At 39.7% G+C, this 17,686-nt stretch overlaps 1 protein-coding gene and 1 non-coding gene across 2 annotated transcripts in view; one reads left to right on the top strand and one right to left on the bottom strand.

The window, feature by feature from the left end:
- LOC124163603 (tRNA dimethylallyltransferase) overlaps positions 1-17,686 on the bottom strand; it is a 794,398-nt gene that overhangs the window by 510,850 nt on the left and 265,862 nt on the right. The gene's annotated exons all lie outside the window — the stretch shown is intronic.
- Positions 8,159-8,230, top strand: Trnad-guc. The gene has a single exon. It is a non-coding gene; the product is annotated as a tRNA-Asp (tRNA).

The following is a 17,686-nucleotide window of genomic DNA, read 5'->3' as shown; positions in this document are numbered from 1 at the left end:
TCACACAGCAAAAGCCAGACGTCACACGGGCTTTTCCCAGCATTCATACTTAGCCGTCGCGTTTTCTCGCGCTCGAAATTTTTCACTATTTATTAAATCGCAAAAAATAGATATCGTCATTTAAAAATCTAAATGCGTGAAATATGTACTCCAGGAGTAATAATCTTCTGATTTAAACAATAAAAAAATAATAGGAAACCACCCTATTAAGGCCGGATAATAGAAAGAATTAACAATACATTAAAGGCATGGAATTCGAATTCGTACGGAAAAAATGTTTAGTGAAGAGTTTGACAAAGAGTATAGCTCTCTACGGTGCGGAAATGTGGACACTAAGGAAGGAGGACGAGAGAAGACTGGGGGCATTCGAGATGTGGGTATGGAGAAGAATGGAGAAGGTGAAATGGACAGAGAGGAGGAGGAACGATGGAGTGCAGGACATGGTGGATGAAGAGGTGTAGCTTTTAGATGAGATGTGGAGGCAGAAGGTATTGAAAAAGGTATGTTATGAAGATATGGTAAGTCAAAATTCATAACCGTGGAAAATTGCATAGGAATATTTATTTCAATAAGGACGGATAACACTTTGATCTACATCTAAATTCAAGATGGTCCTATGCGAAATCCTATAGAAAAAATGTAAAAAAGGCGTATTATTTAACTCAAGGCGCATAACAAGACGCATATCGATTTAAAAACCAATATAATAGTAATATTTGGTGAACAATTTTTATCCAGAAATGATTTTTAGTTCAGAACCTTGGGGCAGGCATTTTTTATCCTTACGTTGGAATTTACGGCCCGTCTACATTATTTCCTCACTAGAATATGTCTCGCAAACGCATTATGGGTTGGATTTGTTGTTATCAACTTATGGGCAAACATTTTTTATGAATATTGATGCATAAGCAATAATATTAACTGGAATACCTTCAGGCTAACATTTACGATGAATGTTTTCCCTATCAGGTAATTATCTCGATTTTCATCATTGCAGGGCAAAAATTCTTTTGCAAATAATGAAAACATAAAAATATACCAAGTAATTCTTACAGGGGAATGCATTTTGATGCACAATTTTACCCTGGCAATGATTTTTCAGTTCAGATCATATTTTTTTTACTTTCAAATACCGCCTTCTGGGCGCTGCTCCAAATCTAGATTCACATGTTAGCCAACCCTTAATTCACTTAAATTCGTCGATTCCGGCGTACCATGAAATTTTTGTAATCATTTGTTTCGTCCTCTTTTCTACCGAGTTTTGTCAACTGAAACCAAGGGGACCTTGTAGAGGAGATCCAATTCTATCCCATAGACGGCTGATTCCTTTTGCCACATAGGTCGCATTTTAATCAGTTTTCAAAAATGTCCAAGGCGCGGTGATGAGTGCAATGCGTTCCACTTTTTTCCAATATTTTGCAGTACCTATAATGTTCGTACAGTATTGCGAGGAGTAGCATTGAAGAGTTATAAATTTGATAAATCACATCATAGTGTACATACATAAATTTCGGTTAACACCCCCTAATTATACCTTATTTCCTCGTGAAACTGGATCAATTTGTCCGTCAGCGACGCGAGTGGCGAGTTCTGAAAAACCATTTAAAGGCGCTGTGGTGACAACTCATTTTGAGGGCGAGTTGAGGATCCTCCTTTGTAACATCCGTGACTGAAACCATGAATCGCGGAAGGATGAAAAATAATACGCATATAATAAAGAAATGGAGACGTAATCTCCGGAAAAGACATTTGGGCTGCCGAAAAACAGCTCCAATTCAATTTTAATACAGAGAGAGTGGCTTTTTGCTGTTAGTTCATCAGAGGAAAGAATATTCGAGTCCAGTACACGTAATTTATTTTATAAACGCACGAGAGTCATTCTGATAATTTTTCGTAAAGTTTTTAAATTAATCTTTCGCTTGACCGGCTACGTTGTAGAAAAACGGGGCTTTAGAATGGTTACATGAAAGAGAAAGTATTCCAATTAATACACCGATGTAATACATTTCGAACGTGAAAAATTAGCGTTCATCGACGCGTCGAGACACGTTCAATCATGGCAAACCGCATGCTGACGAAGCAATAGTTTGCCCCATTTCACCTTTAAAGGTGAGCTATTTACTGTACTTGTCTGGGTATAATTGCTTTAAGGATTTGACGCAATCCACTAATGACTAGTCACCATGACGAGGAGGAGTTGTTAAGTTGATTCAGTTTTTTTGGCCAATCAAGAGTCAAAACGACAAATAATTTTACAGAATTAATTCATGTTTTCATCCACAAACACCAAGAAATCAATATCACATTTGACTATGAAACAGCCCAGGTATCTATAAATGCGATAATTTCGTTCAGATAAATAGCAATGCGTAATAGTGTGTTTCTCTAAACTATTTCACATACTAATTACGTAAGTAATGTAATTGAATCAAAATGGAAACTGCTCTTACTCTTAGCTCCTACTAGACATAACTGAACGGAACTATAACTATTCTTTGAATTTTTAACATTTTTATGAATTAAAACATTGAAAATATATATTCATAGTAGTATACTGTATATTTTTGCACCATCTAAAAATCCGAAGGACCCACAGTCAACGTAAAAAAAGTGAATGCTAATAAAATAGCAAAATAGTTACTATCATGATCACTATCGACAAAAATCACTGTCGATAATATTATTATTAGGAATATTATTATCATTTAAAGAAGGAAGGCTACCAAAACTTTTATGCATATAAATATGTAATTCGAATCACAATGGTTATTACTTAAGAAATTGCCAATTTAAACGTGATTTCTCCTCGGTCAAAGTTGATAACAAATAAGGATCTTCAGAATCAAATTGCATCGTCCGATACCTCATTTCACGGTAAAATGTAAAATCAGGGTATTTTAAGGAAGAGAACTCAAAAAGTAATTATATTATAAAATAAGGATAATCACAGAATCCTTCCTTAGAGGAAAAATTCGCGGAAGTTACGACCGACGAATAAATTAATTTCGCGACGTCGCACTTTTCGCAAAGAAAAATAAAAAAAAAAGAGGTAAAGAGGATTGAAATGCTATTTCAGTCAAAATAGGTCGCATGGAGTAGTCTCGATGAGCGTGCAGGTGACAGACTGTGAGACGAGAGAAGTTCACAGCAGGATTTGAGGACGAGGAAATGAACAGCCCCGTAATCCACCAACGGTATAAAATGAACTAATTTACAAAATGACACATGCGCTCTGTAATTAAAAACATGTTCTTATTAACTATCAAGAGGAAGTTTCCTATGCTGCTAATAAGCCAAACGTTTCATCGACAACCAATACCGTTGGGACGTAGCGATATGCGATTGATGACTCTATTACGGTCCATAATGTAATTAAATAATACCTTTTTCGTCTTGAGCGTAAAAACATGGAATTTACTTCATCACAATTAGTCAACAATCCTAGGATTGGTTTGACGCAGCTCTCCACTTCTCTCTCCTATTCGCTAACCTTTTTATAGTGACGTATTCCTTCTCTTTTACAGGAATTTACTTATCATTTTAAAATAATACGAATGAAGTTGTTTTTCCAAATAGATTAATTACAAAAAAACATTACTAAATAGAATACACCGAAGGATGAAGTTCGCCATGAAAAATTATTTGACTTAGCCGGGATTCGAACCCGGATCTCCCGACTGCCGGTCAGGCAATCGGGGGATCTGGGTTCGAATCCCGGCTAAGTCAAATATTTTTTCATGGCGAACTTCATCCTTTGGTGTATTTAACTTTGCAACCGTGCGCGTGACTGCGTACAAAGTCACTTGTTTCAGCAGCGCTTTTATTTCTAAATAGGTTTTGAGAAGGATTGTCATCAGGCCACGTCAAAACCTAGGTGATAGTGAATTTATGTAATAATTCTACGAGGAAAAAAAAGTTATTCTTATTATTTCAAAATGTATAATATTTCAACGCATCAATACTTATACACAGGGTATATAGGAAACTTTATTCTTGATTTCCAATTTCCCTACAGGCCTGTACTATCTAACTCTCTAATAAGTAAAACTCAATGCTTAGAGCAAAGACTCAGAGCTCATATATACCATCTAATGCATCCCTTTTTTATATTTTTTATTACGTGCTAATCTTCTCTACCGTCTCAGGTTGAACTTCGTGGAAGTTCATTTGAATGCTAATGAAATGAAAAGCTCTGTTGTATTACATTAATTTATTTTAAGGTGACTAATGCCGACGCAGAAGTGGTAGGTACCTGATGAAGATAACGCTGCGTCGAAACTAGTCACCTTGAAATAAATTGATGGAATACAACAAAGATTTCCATTTCATTAGCGTTAAGAGATAAATCGTTCATTAATATGAGTAATTAAAAACTGCAGCTGATTGCCTTTATCTTTCGAACACGAGCCAGTAGGAGAGAAAGCCGCGACGCTTTTTCTACGTATCCTGTATATTTTCTGATAATAACATCCACATTTAGATCCCGAACATCGCTCTCGCGAAGTCTCCTACCATAAATCAATACTCCCCAGCCACAAACCCAGGCAAAAAGGTAACATGCAATATCCTACTTCATCTGACAAGTGTTACACTGTACTATTGTGAGTTACATGGGCGAAGGGATGTGGATAGGGAAGATGGAATTGTTCGTCAAGAACATTAATGAAGGAAGTGAGTGAATGAATTAAATGAATCTTACGATAATTACGGAAGGATGATGTGGTTTACTTCAAGCTTGTCGCGTGAACTGCGGTGAAATTAATATCTATTGCCATGATAAAAAATTCCCCTAGACTGGAATAGAACCACAGACCTTAGCCTTTCTAAGAGAAAGCAATGCCCCTGGACCGCGTATCGAACCACAGACCTTTGGTTTTCCGTGAGAAAAAATAATTCTGAACTGGAAATCGAACCACAGATCCTAGCGGATATCCGTCCGCAAAATCCGTGGTTCCATTCCCGGTTCAGGGGAGTTTATATTTCAAGACAATTTATGTGAACGAAGGATGATGCAAACTTAATGCCCACAAGCTTGCAGCCCTGGCAACCACTGCCACAAACCCGAGTAGCGAGGCTATAGTCACCAAATCCATCTATTTTCCGGTCGTGGGAACAAAAAGAAGGAAATTCAAGTGTAATTGTTACGATTATTAACGGAGAATGAATTCAATTTTATGCCAAAATGATCGTAGTGCTGACATCCCCTGCCACAACCCTGAGCGACGAGGCTGTAGGCACCTCCTCCATCTATATTACGGAGGTGAGCTCGAAAAGAAGGAAAAGCAGGTAAAAATATTACAATTATTAACGAAGACTTATGCAGTAATAAATGAAAGGAAAAAAACTTTGTGAATGTCCACAGTATTAACTTAATACTGTGGACATTCACAAAGTTTTTTTCACTTTCATTTATAACTGCAATATGTTCCACAACATCTCGCCAAACACCGTTGAAGACTTATGCATATTGTATCTCCACATGATTTAACCCCTGACATCCCCTGCCGCATACCCGAGTAGCGATGCTGTAGGCACCTACTCCATCTGTGTTGCGGACGTGGGATCGAAAAGAAGGAAATTAAAGTGTACTTATTACGATTATTAACGAAGTATGATGTCAATTTTATGCCCAAAGGATCGTAGTGCTGACAACCCCTGCCAAAAACCGGAGCGACGAGGCTGTAGGCACCCACTCCATCTGTATTATAGGCGGGGGATCGAAAAGAAATAAGTGCCGGTATAAATATTATAAATATTAACGAACAAAATAACTTATGCCAATTGTATCTCTACATGGTTGAACCCCTGACATCCCCTGCCACATACCCGCGGTGCTGCAGGCACCTACTCCATCTGTGTTGGGGATGTGAGATCGAAAAAAGGAAATGCAGGTAAAAATATTACAATAATTAAAAAAACGATTATGCCAATTGCTGTAGACACGTACTCCATCTGTGTTGCGGACGTGGGATCGAAAAAAGGAAATGCAGGTAAAAATATTACAATTATCAACGAATGATTATGCCAATTGTATCTCTAAAAGGTGAACCCCTGAAATTCCCTGCCAAATGCCCAAGCAACCATGCTGTAGGCACCAACTCCATCTGTGTTGCGGACATGGGATCGGTATAAAGAAAAAGAGGACGGAACTGGTCAGTCGCGAGGAGTCTGCGATTCTCCCGGGAAGCCAAGCACATTCCGACAATGGGAGGGAGAGGGTGGGGGAGGCCATTGAGGACCGAAAAAGCGAAAGGCATCCACCGAGTCTTCTGGTTCAGTCGCTCGCCTTGGGAGGTCAACCCCTTCCCCCCACTCCACTCTTTAAAAGGCCCCATCCCACCACCCAACGGCCGGCCAACGTCCATTCCAGTGGAAGAGGGGAGGGGGATGAGGAGGAGGAGAGGTAGATAGCTGGAGGATGTCCAGAGGGAATAGGAGAGGCGGAGGACAGCGGCACCTGAAGGCACGATTCGAGAGAAGAGATATCTACGGTCAAAAGAACGAGGGATGCACGCTCTCAAGACGCTTTGCGAAGCACTGAGAAGGTACCTATGCTACGTAGGAAGAAGCTCGTCTAACTTAGGCCGTTTTCCAATTCGCACTTATTCATCCTTCGTGCACTTTTCAATCGTCAACTTACGGATGTGACGACAGCAAGAGTGGATCCAATCGGCGAGGGCGCAAGGGAACGAAGGGTAAGAGAATAAAGGAACGCGGATGCTCCACGTGCCCTCGTAGGAAGTGAACGTGAAAATGGCGGCAGTGAAAAACTCAGAAATCTTGAACTGGAGTCGTAACTAATTTTGTGTTTATTATGTGCAGAGAAAGAGTCCAATCGGTGCCAGAAAAGTCAAAATACTAAGCAGTCTAAATTACAAACGTAAACAAACCGAGAAGCAGGATTAAATTGATTCTTAAAGCGACCACAAGATGTCCTAACACTACCCTGCGCTTCGTTACTGTCAATAGTTGGCATTATTTCCGTTCACACTTTATGGCGCCAGTAGAGCATTAGTAAGGGAGCAGGGTGCAAATGAGAAAGGGAACGAGGGAATGAGTGCCTACTACGCGGATTGGAAAACGGCCTTAATGTATAACCAGTGGCGGATCCAGAATAGGGACAAGGGGGGGTTAACCTACCAGCAGTAAATACCAAGAAATTGAGCTCTACACCCTCAAATCAATACAAAACAAAATGGAAAGTCTCCAATAGCCGTAAAATCTGGCACCACTCGTCATATTAAACAACTACTCTACCCGAATCAGTGGCGTAACTATGGGGGGGGATGAGGGGGATAGATGCCCACCCCCCAAAGCCTCGGGGAAATAAAAAAAATATTTTAAAGCATTGTCTAGTTTTGACATATAATGGGGAAATTGAAAGTAAAAATTGAGAAAGAAAAACTTAAGAGAAAAGAAAAACTGAAAAAAAAAGAAAAAAAAACTGGTAAAGTGAAAATTTAATTGCCAAAATGATGTAAAATGTAATTCCAGGCACGTAATTTTTCAAAAATTTTCCCGGACCCCCTGTTGCTAGGAGGGTGGCCTCACCCCCAGACCCTCCCATCCCCCCACAAAGCATATTCCTAGTTACGCCACTGACCCGAATAACCCTCCCATGGCAGTTTACGGGATTGTTGCTTTCTCGCCAGAAACTGCCACAGCCGCAGACACACCACCCGAATAAAACTTTGCAAAACTGTAGAGACCTCACTAAGGTAAACTTGCGTTGTAACCTGGGAGCCTTCGTGGGGCTAATGGGACCCCATTAAGGATGCCGGGTTATTACCACATATACACTACCTATGATCCTTCGCAGAGCTAATGGAACCCGGCTAAGGATGGCAAGTAACTACACAAGCACACTCACACGGACTAAAAACATTCGCACCACCCGAATGAAACCTTTGCTAGGCTATAGGGACCTCGCTAAGGTGCCAGCTTATTGTACTACCAGCAGTGGTGGGGGTCCGACAGAAATACCATTCTATCTAGCCTATTCTATCTATTCTATCACTGGTCATTTTACGCGGAAAATATGAGCACGACCTAAAATAAATAAGTTAAAGATAAATTTGCTCCCTAATTCATCTTTAACTTATAGATAGATTTTGCTAGAGATAAATTTATTCCCTAATATTCACATAACACACACAAGTCCTCGGTAGTATAGTGGTCAGTATCCCCGCCTGTCACGCGGGAGACCGGGGTTCGATTCCCCGCCGGGGAGAATTTTTTTTCTTTCAATTTCATCGGGGCTATGAAAGAAAATATGAGAACAATATAAAATAAACTAAAAGATAGAAAGATATAATTGAGATATAAAGACTGAATTAAAGATGATAGTTTAAAATAAACAGAAACGTTGGCTGAAACTTTTTTGCATCACATACATTGACCTACACTCCAAGAACTATTTTACCATGAATTAAACGAGGTCAAGATAATAAGAAAAAAATAATTCGATCTAGTGTAAATTAGATACCCAAGAATACCCGAAGTTTGTCTTTATCAGTCATCACGTCTCAAGACATGGCATATATGGCTGTTCCGTCTTCTTGTCAAGATTTTCATTAGGCTCCTTTTCTCTCCTACTCTACTAAGGACTTAATTACGTACTCGTTTGATCCATTTGATCCTTAAAAAAATGGTTACATAATCAAAGGCAGTATAATATATTTTCGAGAAGGAAATCTATAAGGCATTATGTTTATAATTCAACACAGGGATTTTTTTTAATGTCCTTTTTATTTTTTAGTGCCACTGTTTGGGAAACACTCTAGTGAAAATTAATAACTCTATCTACCCAACCAACTTTATAGACGCTTCGATAGGCGAGTGGGAAAATGCCATCCGCCATTTAGCTGTAACATAATACATAATAATAATACATTTGCCGGCCTCGGTGGCGGCGGGGTAACGTTCTCGCCTGCCAAACAAGAGGTCGCGGGTTCGAGTCCCGCCTGGGTAGGTTATCCCGATCCAGGGCATGGTCGTTTGTGTACGTTTAATTGTTACATTTGTTGAACACCCCGGTGTAAAATGGCCAATACGAGCTGTATCCGGTGGTTTGAGAGTAAAATAAAATAAAATAAAAATAAAATAAAAATAAAAAATAAATGGAGTTTACTTCGGGTCATTATAAACTTTTTAACTGATTAAAAGTTACAGACAATTTCCCAAAAATTACTTGTAAATATTCAAAAAAAAATCTACGAATACATATTCAGAAGTAGTGGCGTTACTAGGAATACGCTTTTGGGGGGGATGCGAGGGGCTGGGGGTCGACCACGCCCCCCTACCCCCCGAGCAACGGAGAGACCGGGAAATTTTTTGAAAAATTACACGCCAGGAAGTACATTTACCATCATCTTGGTATTTAAAACATAACTTTGAGCAGATGCAGTTATTATAAGTCAAAACTAGACAATTTTTTAAATATTTTTTTTATTTCGCTGAGGCTTTGGGGGGAATCTATCCCCTCATCTCCCCCAAAGTTACGCCACTGTGCAGAAGAATAAAAATTAAGTGCGCGTTTTGAGGTTTAAGATTCCCTTCTTCCATAGTTCTGCTCGATATGATATTTATGGGAGTCGTTTTACACAGACAGTGTTTAGACCAGGCTTTTTACTATGTTCTATTGGTACTGAAGATAGGAAGACGAGATTTCTTCGGGCGATAGAATGAGATTCATACTTTCTGACGCTCATGAATGCTCGAAGAAAGTCGCTGTACAACCTAGGAAGAAGGTCGCACACATTAAAAAGATAGAATGTTTATACGAGGCTTTTTAGTATGCTGAACAACAAGACTTAAAAATTATCTGCCAGCACAAAACTTGATGAGATTCATAAATACGGCCGAACTTCGCCAATGTTGTTGGATCAAATACCTATATCAGCAAACGAATACGTTTATTCTATACTGACTGTCACAGCAAAACGTAACTGTTTTGCTTATTGTCTTCAATTCAGCAATTTTAGAGCTCTGAGTAAAACGTGACTTACAGTTACGTGATGGCGTCAAGTCACGTGCACGGGTGCACGTGTTTCATATGTTTATAATAAGCAATTAATTGTGATTCAAATTCTTTACTCGGATTTCTGTACGCCGCCGTTTCTTTACGTCACTTTCCAAACATGTTTAGGGATGATAATCATCAGCACTGAGGATGCTGGGAAGCTCTCCCAACGATAGGTCTGCCTATCAAATACATACCCTAACCCGATTGGAAACCCGAGAAGAATTCCTTCAATATCTTCATGGTCTGTCCTCCGAAAATGGAGAGATGAAAGTAAGTGAACTATTTAGCCCCGCGACAAGGGCCACATCTTTTTTTACGACGCATTGGAAGAACGCTTGTACACTCAGAGCCAAAACCCAACGTTATCTGTTCAAAGACTAAGCCTAAAATTAGCTAGAAGAAATCTAATGGTGCTGAATTTTTCGCGGAGACTGGGCCGCGACAAATTTGATAAGAGAAAACGTTAAAAAAAATGAATGAAAGAAACTGTGGGAAAATACTTCACTATCAAGGAAACATATGCAGAGTCGTGTGAAAGGAAATTGACGTTGCGAAATATAGTGGCAGATAAAAGGAGGGAGAAAGTGTAGCGATTAAAAGCCTCGGTCAACGATAAACAAACCACGATTTCAACGTAGGCAAAAAAAAACGTACAGGAAAATATTATTTACGTAGCAAACAAATACGTTTCACGCATTCGCACGCCGCTGAGAGACTTAGAATTTATAAATATGGACCATTGGATCATAGTAATTACCAATTGTCGGTCTCAGTCGGGGCGGATATATACGTAAGTCATCATTTGAACATCATCTAAGAGCCCCATTATATTTCCTGGTCCGACAGAAGAAATAAATTAAAACAGTTATTAAGCCGAACGGATAGATATGGGAATTCGTTTTTCCCCTAGAACCATAAAGGACTTTAATAAATGCTAGTCATAATTTCGCTTGAGCATTTGCTTTTTTATGTAACGGCTGGTGTCCTAACACCCCTTGCCGCACGCATTTGTAGGTGGCTTGCGGGGTAGTATGTAGATGTAACTCCATGCCCACTACACCGAAAGGTCGCAGGTTCGAGTTCAGTCTGAATAGGTAGGCCAGATCCAGGGCATGGCTGTGTGTGATCGCCAATTGTTGTAGTAACCACCGATTTTAAGACTTCCTTGTGCTATTTTCGGGAATAATTAACATAATTAAGATTTAATTATTCCAAGGACTTAGCAAACAGTGCAATGTCCACCGAACAAAGCTTGGCTAAAATGTTTGATAAGAGAAGGTGGGGTGGAAAGCACATAGGATAGGTAGATCGAAGGACAAGAAATATTAAGAAATATAGAGGGTAGACCAAACCGAAGTAATTTGCAGAATGCTCCTGGTTCCTTAACAAAGAGAGCACTCAAATAAGAGTAATAAGAATAATTCGAAACAATGATGCAAAAATCAGCTCCTATTATTTATTCTGAATTTTGAATTTCGTAAAACACCGAAAATACATTTTATTACTATGATAACAAGAATAAAGTGGAGGCGTATTCCTTACAAAAATAACTTCCTAACAGGATAATGTATCAAATACTTTTAATTCCTTACAAGAACATTACGCAATTGCCCTAATATTCCCCACATGATCACAGATCAAGATCAAAAATGATTGACCAGACAGAAACGGCGCGGCGGCGAGAAAAATTAAACTGATGGCATCCACCAAAGAAGAATTCACAAAGCATTAGCAGGGATCTTAGCAATTCGCATTAAAAAGTAAACACTAGATAAGTGCAAGTGACACAGAAGATCACGAGATCACGTCACAGGAAAAAGGTTAAGTATTTCCCTAATAACACGAGTTATTACAAATAACATGGTGTTGAAACGCACGAGGAGGGAGCGAAAAAAGCAAAAATATAAACAAAAACAGGCTAAGAAAAAATATTGCATCAACAAGAAGATGATATACTATGGGTGGATGTTCAGAATTACGAAAATTCTATAAGTAGAGGGAAATCATTTGCCTCGACCGGGATTCGAAGTATTCGATCAGGAACTCGCTCCAGGTGATATACTTGCACTCCAGAGGCAAACTTGACCTCTGCGGATATTAGTCAGCTTTTAATGGCAAGATCCAAGATCTAGAAGAATGACAATGCCCAGGACAAGGCAAACGAGTTTTCCTCCGTGAAGTTTTCGCATTTGGTATGCACTCGCAAACTTGAACTTTGGTGATTCCGTTAAGGCTGACCACCGTTTTGCCCGCGGTTATTTCCGTAAATATTTGTGAGTTAATTTATTTCAAATCAGTAGACCCTCCCTTTACGATATTAATCCGTTCCGGAGGGACGATCGAAAAGGAATCGGTTTACGATCAGCACATAAAAATGTAGCTGTATTAAAAATCTGTTTCGTTAAAAAAATAAGAGGTGTTATTACGTAGTTGATGGCACAAGGTGAGAGCGAAAATGAAATCGGTGAAAATTGATGCGTCAAAAAGTGAGCGCGGAATCAATTCACATCTTGCGCCGAATCCATCGAATGTCGAGTCAATCTTAAAAACGGGAGTCTACTTTTCCGGGGAAAACGGGGAACCTCGCTCCATTTAAAAAATACACATATTTCATGAATTCCTCCGTTCAGATCATTACGCTATCAAGGCTACTAAATTTCCATGACAATTGTGCCGAGGCTCAAGAAAACCAAAGGTCCGCGGTTCGATTTTCCGCTCCAGAGGATTTTTTCTCATGGCAATAGGGTAGTTTCCTTCATCAAAGAAAACGAAAGGCATTGATTGCGATTCCTTACCCACCATTATTGTATTCATAATATGCAACAAATTATTTGGTTTTAGAAATCCCAGTTTTGACAAAATGGCAATGGTCAATTTTATCCTCATTTGAAAAATGCCAGATTGGCGCCCATGCCATGCCACTCCACGTGACGCCACAGGGACCTAGTTTCTATACGAGTAGATAGGACTTTTACATTGTCTGATATTACCAGTGCATGCATGAGGCACAGAGCTCAGGGAAACATCTCTTAATAATCACCCATTAATATTATCTAAGTTCGGAAAGTTTTCTTCGCTTGATAGGGTAATAATAATCCTTATTTAAGGCAAGCGCTACCTGCTTGCATCCTGCGTCGTATCAGCGCTGAAAGCCTCGCCCCAAGGTCACCTCACACGGCGACAGCTGGAACCAGAAATACGTCGCACGGGGTTTTCTCAGCATTCCTACTTAGCCATCGTGTTTTCGCGCGTTTAAAATTTTTCACTTTTCGTTTGATCGCGAAAAATAGATATCGTCATTCAAAAATCTAAAAGCGTGAAATTCGTTCTCCAGGAGTAATAATCTTTCAATTTAGGCAATAAAAAATAATAGAGAACCACCCTATTCTTGTATACTTCACCACCGCTCACGCGGCAGGCTTCGGAATATTACACAAACTGAGCAATAAACAGAAACAATATGAAACCCTAACTTACTCTCGGTCTTTCACGAACGCAGTTCTCAAAAAGGGGAAAAGGCCGGAGAAAAAAATCACTCTTGAGGACACTAATTCGCCCGGACAGAGCCTGCTAAGCCCCGCTGGGTGGCCTCCACTCAAATTCCTCTCGTGAAACGGAGGAAGGAACATTTTAGGATGAGATATAAGCTTCTCACGGCCCAGCAACATCTCCGTTCCAAACGACGAGGAAGAAAAATGAGCCAAGGGCAGACAGCGAGACTCAAAGAGACGGAGAAGCGATAAGGAGCCGGTCAAGATATGAGGAGGGAAAGGGAGGAAAAATAAATTACTTCGAGGAAAGAGTGACTTACTCATTTTTAGGGTCGGACTCTCTCGCGTCCGAAATAAGCCGATCGGCCCACATGCCGAAATGTCAAAGAGAAAGAGAGGGTCCATGTCACTCAAAGGGGATCCTTTGAAAGCATTTAAAACCAATGCAGGGGGAAAAGAATCTTTCGACACTCTTCAACGTTGTGTTCACCCAAACAGGCAGAACTTCGCATAGAGGGGAGATTGTGAGTAAACAAACAACAGAGTTTGGCCTCAGCCTTGTATGTGGTTTAAGGGTAAATTTGAGGTGAGATTCCAACGTTATGTTACCAATATGACACTCACTCATCAGTGATTCTAATTTTGTCATTAACCCGAAGGATGGTTTGGATAGGGTAGATCCCACCCCAGACTAAGCCTGAGGTCTGAAGATCTGGAGTGAGATTCCAACGTTATGTAGCCAAAATGAGATTCACTCATCAGTAGTTTAACCCGAAGGATGATTTGGATAGGTAGATCTCACCCCAGACTAAGCCTGAGGTCGGTGCCATAGCAGGGGGAAAAGAATATTTTGAACGTTACAAACGTTGTGTTCACCCAGGCAGACAGAATTTCGTATCGAGGGGAGCTTGTGACTAAACAAACAAAAGGGTTTGGTCTGTATGAATACTTAATTTTAAATATGAGACTAACCCTAATTATACACCGCAGAGCAGCCTAAGTCACTCAAACTCAATCTTTTTTCGCACTAATTGCTTCCAGAGGATACTTAACATTTGAGAATTAAACAGAGGAACTCAACTTACACCTCCAGATATGAATAAATCGCATCCACGACATGATTCGTCATAAATTAGTCTCAGAAATGTAACAATAAGCTTAAAAACTCATATTTCACTCAAATAGACGACGGGGAGAAAATTAAATAATATCTTCATTCCTTTAACGGCAAATTTGTCAGCAGGCAGGAACTAATCGCCCAGCGCTGCGAAACGAAGTCGGGACAGAAAAAAGATGGTCGGCTTAAGGAGACGATGAAAGATATGAGAGGGGGCTCGTTGAGTAAGGGGCGGCAGGGAAAGCAAAGACAGAGGGTGTCGCCAAAGATATAAATTTTTGTCTCCGAAGACATCCCAGACTGTGGAGCGTGACATACGCCGGTCGTTCAGGGTAGAATGTGGACACGAGAAGAAATTGGGTACAAATGAAAGAAAGCTAACATTAAGGCAATCGAAAGCTCATTTTTGGCGATGCAAGCCCAAAAAAGGACAGTGAACGAGCAAATGCCACAATCTTCCGGGGGTAAGTATAGCGTGACGTTATTGAAGAAACAAGAACATCACCTTAAAGATGTAGTAACATTGATTTTAGTAACATTGAAACGTAATTAATTTTATAATCGTGGAAAATTGCAAGTGCATACTTAAATATGGAAATATTCAACTCCATCACGCTTGGATCTAAGGATTTCACTAATGTGACGTCAGTTGTCCCGTTGATGCCGTAAGCAACTGTCCCCATGGTGAAGCATAACACGAAGTGTATCTTTTTAAATACATGATATTTGTCTTTCCCAAACCTAACAGTATTTCAAAATGAGAGAAAAGGAGAAATGAGGAGAAAAGAAAAGTCACAATCGAAATTTCCAAACTGTTTGGCTGAATTGGACTGCATTTCACCCAGCCGAAACGCAATTAAACTTAGCAATTTCAATTTCAGCATTGAAGGTAAGTTACCAACCTCCAAGGTATCCAGGTGAGTTTAAAAATTAGAAAGAAAAATATTTTTATCATTACAACTCATACCAAAGCACTGAGGAAAACAAAAAAATGCGAAGAACAAGGTTTTTGCCATTTTCGTCACACAGACGTTTCCATTCAACATCCAGGCGCATGAAAATTAAAATTACTTTAGATACACGCATGGGGTACCATCTTTATGATTTAAATGAGAATTAAAATTAAACTTCTTGTCCCGGGATGGGCGCACAAAAACTCTAGGTAGTAATAAATATACAACAACTAAAAAGATGTTATGGGGGAGAGTTTGCTCTAAATTTCAATGGGACTCAGCCCACATTTCTAGAGAGAGGAGAAGCAAAGGAATGCTGTAGGTTTGTGCAGATATAAAAACGGAAGACCAAACAAGTAATAACAAACGGAGGTGAAGTGAAAGCCCACTAAAGATTGATCATAAAAAAATAATCTAAATATTTTTTAAAGAGGCCCACAGCTACCTGCTATATTAACGCCAACATGGAGTACAAACAGGGAGTACAATCAATATTGTCATGTCCATTTACACAAGGGATACTGCAGCTGAATTCCTTGAGTTGTATCGCCTAAAGGAAAACGGTGAGACTCAACAGGTGGCACTCCACTTCAGCCGACGTCTTCGACACCAACACAAACAAAACATCGTGTTGGAACAATAAATAGTCCCCGGTTTTAATTTTAAAGTACAACAAGAAGGAATGTCTCATATTTTTCAACCTTAAAAATCGGAGTCAGCTGTAAAACCAAATCGCAATATTTATTTTATTAATGCACATGGGGTAAATTTTCGAACATATCGTACTTACCAAAATCATGATTGAGTGAGGGACATAATTTTACGACAAGATTCAAGTTTTTTTCCGGAATATTTGCATATATTTTAATTGTGGCACACAAAGGGATAACAAACGGCCGCAGCTCTTTTGCAATAGGTCTTCCCCTCTTTCTGAATCCTTGAGCAGAAGATAAGGGAAAGCGTTTTCTCACGGAAAGGTGGAACCCCTCTTCCCAACACAGCAGCCGTTATCACTGCGCTTTCCCGCCGAGGACCCACGGAGACGACGAGGATTTAAATGGATTTCCTCCAACGCCTCCGTATCAGGAGGAAGGAAGTACATCTGGGAAATGTGCCCAGCGTCTCCCACACACGGCACCGACAAATTAAGCGGAGAGTCTTCGAGAGCCCTCAGATAAACAAATTCAAGTATTATGTATGATCTTAGGTTTTCCCGGCGTATCAGTTGCAGAAAAGTTTCTCGGGTTTTCCACCGGTTGATGTCGTCCATGTCTCCCGACGTTTCGATCCGCGACTTGCTGATCATCCTCAGGGGATCTTCCGAAGATCAAGCAAGATCAAGCAAGTCGCGGATCGAAACGTCGGGAGACATGGACGACATCAACCGGTGGAAAACCCGAGAAACTTTTCTGCAAATTCAAGTGTTCATTTAAATGATAAACGAAGATATCGTATTGCCCACAAAACTTTATAAAAACAGCTTACTACACGTGTATCGATTGATACACTATCATCAACAGTACCTCAGAGTTCCCACTCTAACTAAATTATAAAAGTCACGGTTTTTTCCAGGTTTTCACTGTCTAAATGTCAAATTCACGGTCTGTTGATAAGCTATTTTAGGCAGAAATATTGAGGACGTAACAATCACCGGCCGCACGTTAACTAAAAATCTATCAAACGCCACAGACGCCGTGAATACAAACGCAGCAATGGAAGTACTCTCTCTCAAGACGTCACCCAGTGATATCAAATTTCAGGTCCGGCAAAAGGTATAGTGAGCGTGAAAATGGAGGGAGCAGGGTGGTAGGGAAGTGAAGAAGTGTCTGATTTTGCACCAGAGTGAATGAACACTTAGCAGGGTTGATAAAAATCATGATTTTTTTCAAAAAAATCATTTTTGTTGATTTTTTTTATTCAAATCGGATTTTATTGATTTAAATCGGATTTTATTGATTTAAATCGGATTTTATTGATTTAAATGAGATTTTTATGATTCTCCATTCATCAAAAATTCAGTTATTTGCAAAACTAACTATTTGGGCAGCATATTGGAGAATTGATTGTTGGCAGAAACAACAAGAGGCAACATACTCTAAAC

Source organism: Ischnura elegans, chromosome 8 (genome assembly GCF_921293095.1).
Source record: "Ischnura elegans chromosome 8, ioIscEleg1.1, whole genome shotgun sequence".
Lineage (NCBI taxonomy): Eukaryota > Metazoa > Arthropoda > Insecta > Odonata > Coenagrionidae > Ischnura > Ischnura elegans.
This window is presented reverse-complemented; position numbering and strand designations above follow the sequence as displayed.